This window comes from Pistacia vera, unplaced genomic scaffold, assembly GCF_008641045.1.
Source record: "Pistacia vera cultivar Batoury unplaced genomic scaffold, PisVer_v2 Contig109, whole genome shotgun sequence".
NCBI lineage: Eukaryota > Viridiplantae > Streptophyta > Magnoliopsida > Sapindales > Anacardiaceae > Pistacia > Pistacia vera.
The window spans coordinates 5,255-20,083 of record NW_022195126.1 but is presented as its reverse complement, the minus strand read 5'-3'; the positions used below and the strand labels follow the sequence as shown (position 1 = coordinate 20,083).

General features: G+C 38.5%; 1 pseudogene; it reads right to left on the bottom strand.

Moving 5' to 3' along the window:
• Positions 1-2,383: 2,383 nt before the first annotated feature.
• Positions 2,384-10,897, bottom strand: LOC116136451 (annotated as a pseudogene).
• Between the last annotated feature and the right edge of the window lie 3,932 nt (positions 10,898-14,829).

Below are 14,829 nucleotides of genomic sequence, written 5' to 3'. Positions count from 1 at the left end.
GTAAAAGGGAGGTTTTATGGCCTTTTATACTTAGAATGACATGGTAAATGATATGAATGTGCAAATGAAGGTGACATGGTTAAAATGAATAGAATTCGGATTTGGCTTTTTGAAACTTATACTGTACATGCTTCACTGAATCAGTCATAACTGAAGTTATAGAAGTCCGATTGAGTTGATTCTTGAAGCGTTAAAAATTTAGAAATAGACCTAAAACTTATATGTTTAGCCAAAAATCAATTCGAATTGGAAGATAAGGGAAAAATTGCTTGAAAAGTGCAAAAATATATGACATCCACCTCTTAATAGAAATTCCCATTTGTTTCTAATTCTAATAAACCCCTGAATAATCTTACTACTGAAATTCTTTGTATTGTATGAGAAATGAATGAATTAAGTTAAGAAGTTTAGTAAGAGATATAGTATGATTGAGATGGGAAATGTTAGTTCATATGTTTGCATTCATAATGGTAATGCATATAGTTATAGTTGTCTTATAAAAATTTATGAAATGTTAAAGAAGAATTCCATGAGTCTCTTGAGGTATAAACCAAGATCAGAGGAATGTAATTCTTATGGAAACCATGAGTCCTTTGAGGTGACGAACAAGAACAAGGTAATGGTTCAAATGAATCCAATCGGATAACAAAGACTAATGAAACCATCAAGTATAAAGACAAAAGAAATAAGCACCATATACATGAATATTTCATAAGTCATATATGTTCTATGTTATATTAGTATGGTTATGTTGTGACTTATGTTTATAAGAAAAATCCAAGTGTATGATATGTTTTATGAACTTGTTATGTCAAAGAATGAAGGTCATGTTTTAGGTAGGTAAGGTCCTAAGTAATAACTTGTATAATGAACCTTAATAGTTATAAATAGCCACATTCCTTACTGAGTGATTAGCGTACCTCACGAAATGTTTTAAAATGTTTTGCAGGTAAGGATTAAGGCATGAAACTGGGAAAGGATTCCGAGGGACGCTATAAGCATGAAGGGATGTTTTAATTATGACTATTGAATAGTTTTGTAGTATTTAGTGTAGTAATTATGTTTATATCATAATGCAGTAAATATGTCATGTTATTATGGAATATATATGTTTGTGTTAATAAAGGAAATCAAATTGCTAGTAAATTTTGTAAAAATGTGTAGTTTCGAAAGTACTACTATTGATTTCATAATGTACTCCAAGAAAGGAAACTATATTTTTTTACTTATACAATGAATTTATTATAGTTTAGAAATTAAATTAAATTAAAAATATATATATTTTTAAACTACAGATTTATTCTTTAAATAGGATTTTAAATAAACTTCTTTCCTAAGCGTGCGTTTTCTAGGTTCTCAATGGCCAAGGGATACTTAGGAATACCCAGCTAGGGAGGGGTTTTACAGCCAAGTTACAAGACGTCACAAACAACAAACAGAGTTACAAGAGCTTGGTATTCAGAGAGAATACTAAGTCAGTTCTCTCCGTAAGTTGTCTTTGCTATTTTTATGAGAATTAGAGATCCTGATTTTGTGAGGGGAGTCCTTATTTATAGCCGCTAAGTTCAAGATAATGATTACAAGTCTGCAAGTGGGTAGGTCTTGTGCAAATCCTTCCTTACGTCTCATTGGCTGATAACTTAGGAAATATCCTTTTATTATATAGGGCTTGGATAGCTGTGTGGATCATTCATTCACAAAAAAACTTGAGCTTGCTAAGTTTGTGACAGCCGTATTCTCTCTGTCTTGAGGCGACATGGCAAATTCTGGACAGTGCAAAGCCTTCCTGAACTTGATTGCATTTGTTGATGTAAACTTACGTCAGTCTGATTTTTTAGACATAACAAGATGAAATCTCAAATATCAAACTAAACAATATTATATAATTATATATCAAAATTGGACTTAAACTAACAACACTTTAATGATGCCATTGCCAATAATAAAGTTGGATCAAAGGAGAAGTATTTACTTTTGAATCTGTGTTTCAACTGATACCGGTATTGATTCCAGAGGCTTCACCGCCATGAGGACGGTAGGCTTCTTGATGTCCAAACTTCCCTCTACGACGCATTACTGCCTTCTTATGCTTAGTTGCACATTACAAAAGAAAGTGATTAACATTTCAGGGGATTAAGAGGATACTACAGAATAGTATGAAATATTTGAAAAATACCCTCTATTTCTTTCTTGGATTATTTAATAGCTTTGCGTGGATGAGTCAAGCCTCTATTCTTCACCATCTGTTGATGGAAATTGGTAGCAAAACAAAGTTAAAGTTTGAAAGCAATGAGGAGAAAAACACAAACATGCAGATAAAATGACTGTGTCCTCACAGATATGTGATTTGCCGTTTTGTCCACAGTTTCAGGCAAAGATGGGGTCACTTGAGTCCTGCAAAAAAAAAAAAACATGCTTTCAGATGCAAATACCACAAATTGTCAGTATTAACATTAATTGATATATTACAGTAAGGGTGGTAGTGATATTTTTTAATGTTCAAGATATGCATTAACAATGAAGCATAGTGTAAGAACAGACCTGTATGAATCTCAACTTTAGCAGCAAGTTTTTGAGTCGTTGTTGTTTCACCTTGTTGGTAGAATTCATCTTCCGAGTGTTTGTATCTTGCCTCTGAGTCACCCTCATCATCCTTTGAGTTGCCACACCACTTCCTCAGCCCAATTGTGCCAAGTTCATCCCCACCATATCCTAGACTTAATTCCAGTCTGATAACACTTTTGAGCTATGTTTTCTCCGCCTTGCTCCAATATCATCCTCTTAGGTAAATCATCTCACCGGAAACAACCCACTGAAGAGGAGTCAAATTTGTCACGTGTGAATTTCAAGTTCATAAATTTATGAGAAGGCATAAAAAGAAGAGATGATTAGTCAAGTGTTATATACCTTGGTTTATTGGTTGACCAATAACAAGGTGGGAATGTTTATTCGGGGCAATGAGCTTACATGCCCATACTCTGTCCATCAACATCCATATCATCATTATTAAAATCATCATAGTGTTCAAGTTGTTTGTTCCATTCCAAGTACAAAGCATTAGTTGCCACATTAAAAGAAAAAAAAACTTAGGGAACATCAGCTCAAAGTAGTACCCATTCACTGGTTTCGAATGTTTCCTGTGCTTTATCAGGCTTCGGAGCAATAGTATACTAAAGACTCCCTTCTGCTCAATTTTTCCTCTAGGGCAGCCCTTACTTTTAACATTTCCATGCTCTGTACACCAACTTGATCATTCTGAAATATTTGTAAGTCTCAAAATTAGCACATAGCAAAGGGTAACAACCGAAAATATAATGCCATGATCAAAAGAAAGGGTAGGGAAAAAAGATCAAGCAGCCGGGTCTGGAACACAATATTTCAACTAACGCTTGCTTTTCCCTCCCTATCCTCATGATCCCTCAGAGACTCCTCCTTTTCCAAATCATTTGCATCAGAAGTCTATGGGATTACAAGGAAAATAAAGAGCCTACAAGATTGACTTCTAGAAGGAAAAGTGTAAAATATGACAGACAAAATTCAATTTGCAACTACCATGGTGCTTGTTTCATCTCAGTTGATGATCTTTCCTGACAGATAGATACCATTACAGCATTTCTTTAACCAAGTTTTCACTGTTTCAGAGCCGGTATGGTCTTTCTTCACAATCTCATCAAATTCAGATGAAAGATTTGCATCAAGTTCTTTCATCTGTGAAGTGGAACATGAATCAGAGATTGTCAAGTCTAGAAAAATAACTGCCATGCTATGGGAGAAGAAAAATTTAAACCCCTGATTATAGAGAATAATTTAGGCTATATAGGAGAGCAGAAGACCTTATCTAGAAACCCTTGATCTCTACAAGGCGAGCTATGACGGGATGATCACGAGCTGGCTGCCCTTCAGACTTGAGAAGAAGATAAAATGTTATGACTTGGCAATAGGCCAGTAGAAGAAGTTGCTTCACCTCCAGATAATGCACCCCACCTTCCAACTTGATCTCCCACTCGTTAACCTTTACAAAGCATCAAAGTAATTACCATCTTGAATACAAAGGCATCAATTGAGAATCTTGACTATGTATAAATTGTACGATTATAATGATTTCTTCAAGTCCAAAAACTTGAAACTACACAGAGCGACATAATGTAAAACAATAATGCAATATTTGCACAGACAAACAAGATACTAAAAACTCAACAAGATAGAAAATTTTCCTACCAAGTAGATTCAAAATGCAGAGATCAACATCCCAAGACCTGGTATTTGACATTCTAAGGCTACAGAACATCAAGAATGACATAACATTTCACTGATAATAAAACAGTCAAAGAATAATACCTTGCTTAAAAGCAAATTAACTTTATTATCAAGTTGTGCAAGTGCATCGTTCAACTTTGACAGCAAACCAACTAATTCAGGAGCAGAACTGAAGGGGCAATATATTAGCCAACAATTTAAAAGCAAAAGACACAAAAAGGCAACAATCAAAGATAGACAGAGAAAACAATTTGTAATTTAAAGCATTGTTAGTATATAATGGAATATGCTAAAAATCAAACACCTAAAAGCACTAGAGTAGACAATATACTTGTCCCTTAATTTCTGCATATCAGAACAAAAAGCCTACTCCTACTCAACCATATATGAAGAACATGCCCTTCTAACTATTAAATCGTGTCAAATAAACATAGAACATTGATGCATCTCATTGGAATAATGATAATAAACTTTACAAACACATAATTGCATTATATTTAATGTTTTACAGGATACTTTGCTGAAAGACGACTTTCTTTTAGCACATTTGGGTTGAAGGATACAAGTGTCAGAAGCCTGCATTCAGTTGGTAGTATTTGGTAAGATGAAATCCTGTTCTGAAAAACTTTATCCCAGTAATTTATATTATTATCTCATAGATTCAAAAAATAGACAAATAACAATTTTTTTTTTAATAAGAAACTCATAAATCGTATTAACAAAACAAAGCACAATTTAGAGCTCACATAGATTATCTATATGTTTGTATGAAACAAAATGAGAATGATGTAGCAAACCCCATTTACTATGGAAGGCTTAGTTGAACAGAGTTAATTATAGTGACTTTCTTACTAACTTTACCACGATTACCAAACAATATATAGACCATTTTGCAATTTGTTTTCAAAGTAAGGTTACCTGTATACTACATCCATTTGCTCCTCCCTTGACAAAGCATTCAAATCTTTCTTGACCTCCTCATAAGTTGTACCCACATCATCCACAGCTTCTTTGTTTGTTGCAGAGACTGTTTTGCTTTTTGCTTTAACCGAGATTTCCTATATAACAATATGTTATGGTAACATGTTCCTTACGATAATTTAACATTCTGTTAGGATCCCACATTGAGAGGGAAAAGGTGTTGGCATGTGGTTTATAAGGGCTTGGATACCCTCCTTCAACAAGCTAGTTTTCCAAGGAGAGTTTTATCCAAGCCCACAATAGAACCACTGCCAAGCTTAGTTCCTATCAAAGGCCCACTATCCAGTCTAATTCTTATCAATTTGGGAGTGGATTCCTATCACATTTATACTCCAACTTTGAGCTAAACTATTTTTAGTATTGAATTCCTTTCACTTAAGAAGGAGACAACTGCTAACTCAAAGGAAAAAAATATTGTGAAAAACCCACCTCCAAGGTTAATTCCCTATCACTCTCATCTTCACTGTCAATAGCGTCTTGAAGTCCATAGTCTTCCATTTCTAAAGATTTTGTTCTCTCTTTCAGCATTCTTACCACCTCTGCCTGACTGCCTCCTCTTCTACAGGAGAGTCATCATCGCTTGATTGCAACTATAAATTTATTAGAAAAATTAAAGTGAAGTCAAAGAACTTCAAAGCATAGAAGAACATAAAACTAAGAAGTTATAACGCTATACAGATTAATTGGCTATCAGGTATTAATTGGATACATAAATTCAGGACAACAGGGGTGAAAGGATAGTTATAACCGTAAACATAAGTATTAAATCCTAACCTCAAAATAGCGATTGTCGCCATAATAATACTGGCTCTTCATGCCACCCCATAAAGTCTTCTTATCTTCCTTATCCTCATCATCAATTCATCATCATCATGCATTTCATCTTTAACTCCACCAAATTTTGCCCGCAAAAATTTTTGTTGCCTTGCAACTGCAGATGACAGAAGATGCAATAAGTGATCCAGTGAAAAAAAAAAAGAAAAATTTGCCTGGTGTGCTCTAAATAATTATAAGAAACCACAAAGAAGAAAAGAATGTCATAGCAGAGATTTGATGGAGTTGCAGCCAACCATTACAAGTCGAAGTGAAGAAACCAATTTTGATTTAGCATGGAACAAAATTTAGGCACATTTGGAAGCTTGATTAACAAAGAAACTTCTTTCATAATTTTGAAGGGCCGTCTTACAGCAGCCTTTCTAAAGTGGCCATAAAGGTTATTAAGTTAAAGCTGCAATTCAGCGGCTCCAATAACTTGTCAGGAAAGGATCATACATGGCAACGGAAAAACGAAATTTATTTACATAATAGATCGTTTCTTAGAACCAAGATCAGAGCACAAATTTATAGTTTATACATAATTTTAGAATCTATAGAAATTCAGTTTAGAGTTTAAAAAATTATACGCACATTTGCAGGCTCCTCTAATCTTGTCTCTAAACATATTTCGCTACCGTCCCAAGAATAGGATCGAACCAATATAATCCACATATAGACAACTCCAAAGAACTAAAGAGAAATCTGCTAGATCCTCTTTACCCTTTAAGAACCAAGAAGAAATTAATCAAAAAAATTTCCCAAACAAAAGGAATCTGGCGTGGGAGAGAATGAAAAGGGAGCTGGAGTTTTGTTTTGAATGAAATAATAAATCTCTCTTTTTTTTTTTTCACAAAGTGTTCCACTTATATAGTGCAACACTATACCCTATTCTATCATAGAATGAGCTTGGGCACCAACCCAAATAATTCCTTGTCTCCAAAAAGTCCCTTTAAGATATTTTATTTTAATTATCATTATCTCAATTAAATTCAATTAATATATATAATATATTAACATTTAACCATAATGATAATTTGTTTAAATATATGCGAACTCATATTTAAACATAATCTCACTTATTTAATTTTAATATCAAATTAAACAAAGGCTACAACCTCAGCAAATTTAATTGCACTGTAAAATTACCAAAATAAAATTTAACCTAAAAAGACAAAAACACCCTTCTTGTAAACCGGTTCTTAAATTATCTTCTATGTGTGTGACCCGTAGGCTCCTTATCATACCGGTAGTGTGTAGTATCGCGATTAACACCAATTAATCGTCTCACTACACACAGACCAAGATTGGCCCCTAGCAAGGCATCATGGCCACCCGATAGATTCGGATTCAATGAAGCAGCTACCTGTCAACGATATGGTTATCGTACAATCCGATCCTTTCATCATCTGTTATCTCAACGAGACCCGGGCATAGAAATAGTGTCAACCTCGGTTACTCTCGATATTATGTAATCAGTTTCTGGACCAATGACCTATATTATAATCTGGATAGAGCAACAACTTAATCCCACCGTGGCCACAGTTTTAGTGTCATTGCCATACTGAATTGCGTCGTGAGATAACTTCCCCCCGTACCCGGGAGTGATGAATCCTCTGTCGATCCACCATAGTCTTGATACACTCCTTGATACAGCCAATCACTATCGTATTGACAGCTCTGAATAGAACTGCGTTAGGCTAGTGTCAAACTACACCAATCGGTGCACAAGGCGCTCCGGTGAGCTCAAGTCTAAGGATCACATGCACCACCATTCGTTAGAGGATTTGTTCCATAGACACTGGGGTTATCATCCATATGGAATCCTCTAGTGGGTCAGTCTAGTGAACTTGTTGCGGTATATCCGCTTACAGCAAGCACCCATGTGTTGCACCAGATTGTCACCAAACAACCTTGACAAGTGAGATCAGTCACTGCCTTTCGACAGGGTCGTTCAACACTATGATAGTCTTACCGTATTATCTGTGCCCTTACTTCAGAATAATACTGGGGCTACGAACGTTTCTAGAATGGCCACCATATGTGCTCATAGGGTTCTCACTACCAAGATTTGAAACACTTGATACCCTCGTCACGGTTCTACCATTCTAAAGATATATATCAATACATATAATGATGATTTATGTGATATAGTATAAAATGTTTTTTATTGATCAATAAACATTATTACAAAGAGTTAATTCTACAATAATTGATTGGCTCTAGGGCATCTACTCTAACATAACTTACACATTAAGTCCTTTATCATCAAGCGAGTAATGCTAAAGTCAACGAAAGTAGTGCACTGAATTCATGCATCGAATGACGTGACGCAATCCTGACCGTCGATTAATTATGAATTAATATTAATCGAAGGTCAGGATTGCGTCTCGTCATTCGGTGCATAAATTCGGTGCACTACTTTCTGTGGCTATATTATTTTCCATCATCAAGCTACTTGTCACCACTGACCAGCAGCTCTAATAACTTATACATTAATTCCTCTATCATCAAGCTACTTGTTACACTGACTACTAGTTTCAGTTCTGAAACTTTTTAAATAATCATGATATGAAACAACCAATATAAAGGCCTGATTATTGAAGCATAAATAATGAATTTTGAATAAAGGTTTACATCCTGCTTCAAACTACAAGTGAACATGGTCATCAGCCCAGAAGACCAGTCCAAGAAAAGAAATAAGCAGGATGAATGGGACCAAATGCCCAATACGGCAGAATTTTATGGTAGCCAAATTTCCTGGCTCATAAGTTTTGCACAAATAACAAAGTTTAAGCCAATTCATTTAGCTCCAAAATATCAAACCAAAACTTATGTATGTGTTAGTTAACAAATCTTTAAACATATTCCTACAGTACGAATGTAACCAAATGTGTGGTCCTGTGTAAACAAAAAAAAAAAAAAAACAATTCTTGTGCTAAAATATACTCATGTCATTAGACAAAATAATACATTAAACACAACCATGGAGGAATCTTTAAATCAATAGTTCAATCATATTGAAATCAAGGAAACTAGAAAGAACATGAAGTTTTATTTTTATGATAGTATTGAGAAAGTACTACAAAATATAACATATTTCAAAACATCTTCCTTACTTCTAGTAGCCATTCCAGTGCCTCGAGCATCATCATCATAATCATCATCACCTTGTAATCGAACAACAAGATGGAATTCTCAAAAGTGATCAAATTTGCTTTGGATTATTCGGTCAAAACATGGTAAAATGTGAGTTAAAGATAAATTACTACCTCAACATCAAAGACCGGAAGTTCATTATCTTCGTCTGAATCCCCAACATCACCATATATATCCAAAGGAATAACATCCCTTTGCTTGTGAACTGCAAACACAAAATAAATTATATCCCATCTCTTAAATTCTTAAACAACAAGTTTACAAATCATAAACCAAGGAAAAGAAAAAGAATATAAATATAAGGATTCCAGCAGTACACATATCAAACAAAAACAAGAGTACTATAGCAATAAAGTTAGTCTGATTGCTAAAGAATAAATAAGAAGAATTAATAAACAATGTTATGCCTAAAAAAGTAGGGCTGACGTGGAGCCTCATCAGTAAATGATGGTTAGAACTCAGAAGGGCTCTGTGCCGTCCAGGTGTGGCCATATCGCGCCTAGCGCAAGTGGTATGGCTCCTGTCAGTGCAGCAGGTGAGTGCCAGGCTAGCAAGCGGCTGGAGATCGCCCATGTGTCAAAACCCTATTTTAGTCAAGGAAATCCCTCGGGCAGGTGACCAGTGGGACGCAAAGAAGGGATTTACACGGCACCTACCCACTTGCAGCTTTTATAATCATTACCTTGAATTCTCCTACTATAAATAGAGGACTTCCTTCTCATTTGTGGGGATTAGCTAATTTTATGCTGAAATAGCTCTCTCTCTCTCTTGCATTCTCTCTCTAAACTGTAACTCCACTCACTAAACGCGACTTGACCTCTCTCAGTTATTAATACAATAGCAGTGGATGTAGGATTCGCTTTTGAGCATCTGAACCACTTTGAATATTGCTCTTCACCTTTTATTTAATTCAATCCCTTCATATCATGTGTGACTTCTGAGTCTTTTTAGCATTTTACACGTGTGAGTAGTTGGTGTCAAAATCCAGCATCAACAGTTTGGCACTAGAAGGAAGGTCTGATTTAGTACCTACTTTTCATCAGAAAAATCTCTGACTAATCGGTCCCACAATAGCAAATAGCTCGTGGTTTCGAATCTAAGCGAACCAATTATGGCAATGAAGAAATCCCCCAGGTACAAGAGGACACTTCTCCTGAAATGCCACCAGTCCAGCAGAATATCATAGGGGATATTCCTTCAAGCTCGCGGCTCGACCCAGCCGTCATGAGTTACCTAGAGAGGTTCAATAATACTCTTCAAACAGTCAGCCAAAGGCTAGACAAATTGGATCAAGTCGTGCCACCCGAATGCAATGAGGCGGTGCCACCGCCAAAAACGACCGTGAAAACACAGAAAAGGGTAAAAGCCCATACCGCACGCACTGTAGCGCGTCAAAGAAAGGGAAAGCAAGTGGCACACAACGGACCCAAGGGCTCCGAGGGACTAGCAAACACCGATCGCGCCCGGGGTAGAATACATATGGCATTGTGACTCAGAGATATGTCGCAACATGAGCCGTCCCGCGTCACGCCGCACGGGCATTCCCATAAAAGTGCAGGGCGGGGAGATTCCCAATATCGCCAGAATTATGGCTTTGATCGTCGTCATACAAGGGATTCCCATCGTCCGCAAGTCGGTTCATACCATCACAGAGGTCGGGAAGACTCCCCGGATGGCTCAATGCCATCACACGACTCCAACCAGCATGTGTCAAGATTGGCTGGAGATTCCAACCGAGGCAAGAAAGAGTCTGATTTATGGTCTTTCCTTAACCGAAACCGTGAGGGTCGAACCCACATTACAGAAAGTGATCCTCAGGTAGCTCCACTGCATTAGATTGAGGAACTACAGCGAGCTCTAGATCAGCTTAAGGCTTAGCAGAATGAGAAAAGGCAGGTCGTAGAGGCGTCTCCCTTTTCTCCGATAGTGTTAGCTGCCCCTCTCTCATTGATAATCAAAATGCCTGACATGCGAGCATTCGATGGGAATTTTGATCCGCATGATCATTTATACGAGTTCAACGACCTCATGGAACTCCACCAAGTCTCTAACTTGGCAAAATGTCGTTGCTTTACAGTAACCCTTACCGCCCATGCCAAGCGCTGGTTCAGGTCGCTTCTAATGGGATCGGTTGGCTTATGGCCTCAAAAGAGCTCGACGTTTCTAAGGCACTTCCAAGTGAACAAGAAGTTCTCAATGCCGCTATGCTACCTGAGCAATATACAGCAGGAGAGGGATGAACCCCTCCAATCTTATATAGACAGGTTCCACAAGGAAATCCACAAAGTGGCTCATACTCCCAAAGAGTCTATTCGAACTCTCATCATTTCACCCACAGACAGACTTGTGGAAGAAATTGCAATCTGAGGATGATGTTTCCCTCACTCACTTCTACAACCTTACTGAAAAGTACCTCTAGATTGAAAGTTCTATGGCAGCTCTTAGTTGCTACGACCCCGGTCCTTCAGGCAGTGCTCCCAACGGAGAGGAGAATAGAAGGGTTGATCGTAGATGGGCTAATGATGATCACGAAAAGGAAAGAAATAGCGGTACGAGCCTAAGAAATCTTATGCCCTAATTCCTCATTGCGATCACGACAAGAGTCAATACACTCCTCTGAATGCCTCGGTATCAACTATTCTGGATAAATCAGAGGAGGCCGGTTTGCTCGGAGAGCCCGAACCCATGAAAAATCCCCCTTCAGCCAGAAACAATAAAAAATACTATCGCTATCATCGGGATAATGGGCATCACATCGATAAGTGTCGAGCCCTCAAATAGGCAATTGAGGACCTCATTAAATAGGGGCACTTCAAAGAGTATGTTGATGACTCAGCTCTTGTTCAAGGGAAAAATCAAGAGGAACCAGGGAAGAGGCATCATGATCGCAAAAGTCTCTACTGTGTAAGGACCATCTTTGGAGGACCAGAGCTCGCAGGGAACTCTCGAGGTGTCCAAGAAAGGTATGCTTGGGATGGCCATCATGACACCATAAGTGTCATGAGCACGACGCTGCAACCCGCCAAGGTTCGCAGAGAGAAGGAAATCACCTTCTCTGAGAAAGACGTGATGCGATTGCATCATCCCCATAATGATGCTCTCATCATCACGCCTAAATTAGGTCGGTGCGAAGTCCACAGGATACTAGTGGACAATGGAAGCGCTATGAATATCTTATTTTAGCAAGCCTTCGAAAAGATGAAACTGGATGAGGCAGATCTGAAGCCTGCCTTTATCCCTTTGTACGGTTTTACCAGGGATCATTTGATTCCCAAATAGACGATCTCGCTCCAGGTCATGTTGGGGGAAACCAACGAGATGACCAAGATGATTGAGTTTTTAGTAGTAGATTATCCGTCCACTTTCAATGGCATTTTGGGACGACCTCTACTACGAAGCTTCAAGGTAGTCACTTCAATCTACCATCTGAAGATGAAGTTCTCCACCCCGATGGGGATAGGGGAAGTAAGTGGATCCCAATGTGCATCTTGCGACTATTATGTAAGGGTAGTGCAGATGGTGTGCAAGGGAAAGGGAACACCAGTTGGCATCCCTGAGCAAGTAATGGTGATCAGTAGGATCAAGCCACAGCTTGGCCTGGTTAAGGATAACATGGATCCTCGCATCTAGGAATGCCCTCATAGTGGGCCGGTCGAGGACCTATCTGAGGTATCGATCGACCAAAGCGAGCTGACCCGAGTGTTGAGAATCGGGAGTAATCGCAACCCTTAGCTCGCCAACGACCTAACATGCTTCCTCGGGGAAAATGTAGATGTATTTGCATGGACTCATACTGACATGGTCGAGATTAGCCTAAATGTTATCTGTCATGCCTTGAATATTGATAGTGCAGTCAGGTCGATTCACCAAAAGAGGAGAGCAATGGACCTCGAGCGGTATGCCGCCTTAAAAGTTGAGGTAGATAACCTCCTTTTGAACAAGTCCATCGGGGAGGCACTTTACCTGAGTTGGGTTGCCAACCCAATCTTAGTAAAGAAGCCTAACGACAAATGGAAGACCTGCATCGACTTCACTGACCTCAACAAGACATGTCTAAAGGATAGCTTTCCCTTGCCAAGAATCGACCAGCTTGTCGATGCCACCTTCGGGCACAAGCTGTTGAGTTTTATGGATGCCTACTCAGGATACAATCAAATTCTGATATACGCATCAGACGAAGAGCATACCTTCTTTGTTACAGATTGGGGGTTGTATTGCTATAAGGTTATGCCCTTCGGCCTAAAAAATGTTGGGGCGACTTACTAGCAACTGGTTAACCGAATGTTTTTTTAAGCAAATCGGAAGATCGATGGAAGTCTATGTTGATGACATGCTAGTTAAATTGCATGTCGCTTCAGATCACATAGCGCATCTCACTGAGATGTTCAGCATACTCCAAAGATACAAAATGAAGCTCAATCCTCTCAAGTGTTCATTCGAGGTATCCTCGGGAAAATTCTTAGGGTATATGCTTAACCAGAGGGGAATAAAAATCAACCCCGAAAAGATCCAAGCTCTCCTTGATATGAGAAGCCCGACCAACCAAAAATAGGTTCAGAGTCTTAAAGGGCAAATAGCAGCTTTTAGTCGCTTCATATCAAGAGCAACAGATCGTTGCTTGCCATTTTTCAATATACTCAGGGCCAACAAAAAGTTTGAATAGACTCTGAACTACGAACGAGCTTTTCAAAGCATTAAAGAACACCTCGGAAAGCCACCTTTTCTGTCCAAGCCTCTCCCTCAGGAAATTCTTCTCTTGTATATGTCCGTCTCTCAACATACGGTCAGTGCAACTCTAATTCAAGTAGAAGACAGAGTCCAATAGCCAGTATATTACGCGAGCAAGCGTTTGCTGGACGCTAGAATATGGTATCCAGAAATAGAGCGATTAGCTTATGCCTTATTGGTCGCCTCTAGAAAGTTGCAACTTTATTTCCATGCCCACACTATCCATGTACTGACCAACTACCCACTCAAGCAAGTCCTCCAGAAGCCAGAGGCTTCGGGTAAGTTGCTCAAATGGGCGATAGAACTAAGTCAGTTCGATCTGCAATACAGATCGAAAGCAACCATTAAAGGGCAGGCTGTTGCCGATTTCATTTCAGAATTTTCAGAGCAACCGATTCAGGAATCCAAGCAACAGTCCAGCGAAGTCACTTAGGAAACTATTCAGAATCTATCGACCTAGAGCTTCTATGTCGATGGATCCTTGAACAGGAAAAAGGTCAGGGTAGGCCTTCTCCTCCTTAGTCCCGAAAGGACTCGCATCCATGGTATTCTTCAGTTTGGGTTCAAAGCTATCAACAACAAGGCCGAGTATGAAGCACTACTCGCTGGTTTGCGGTTGGTAAAAGACATGGGGTCAATCGCGATCAGTATTCATACCGACTCCATGCTAGTTATTAATCAGATTTAGGGAGAGTATCAAGCCAAGGAAGAAAACATTATCAGTTATTTGAAGAAAGCTAAGGTTGCACTCGAGTCTTTCAAGCACTTCGCGATCACGCAGATTCCTAAAGACAATAATTCTGTCGCGGATGCCTTGAAAAGAATAACCTCGTCGCTAGACTCAGATGCCCCAGAAAGTATTCCTGTTTGGTACATAGAGATCCCTAGTAT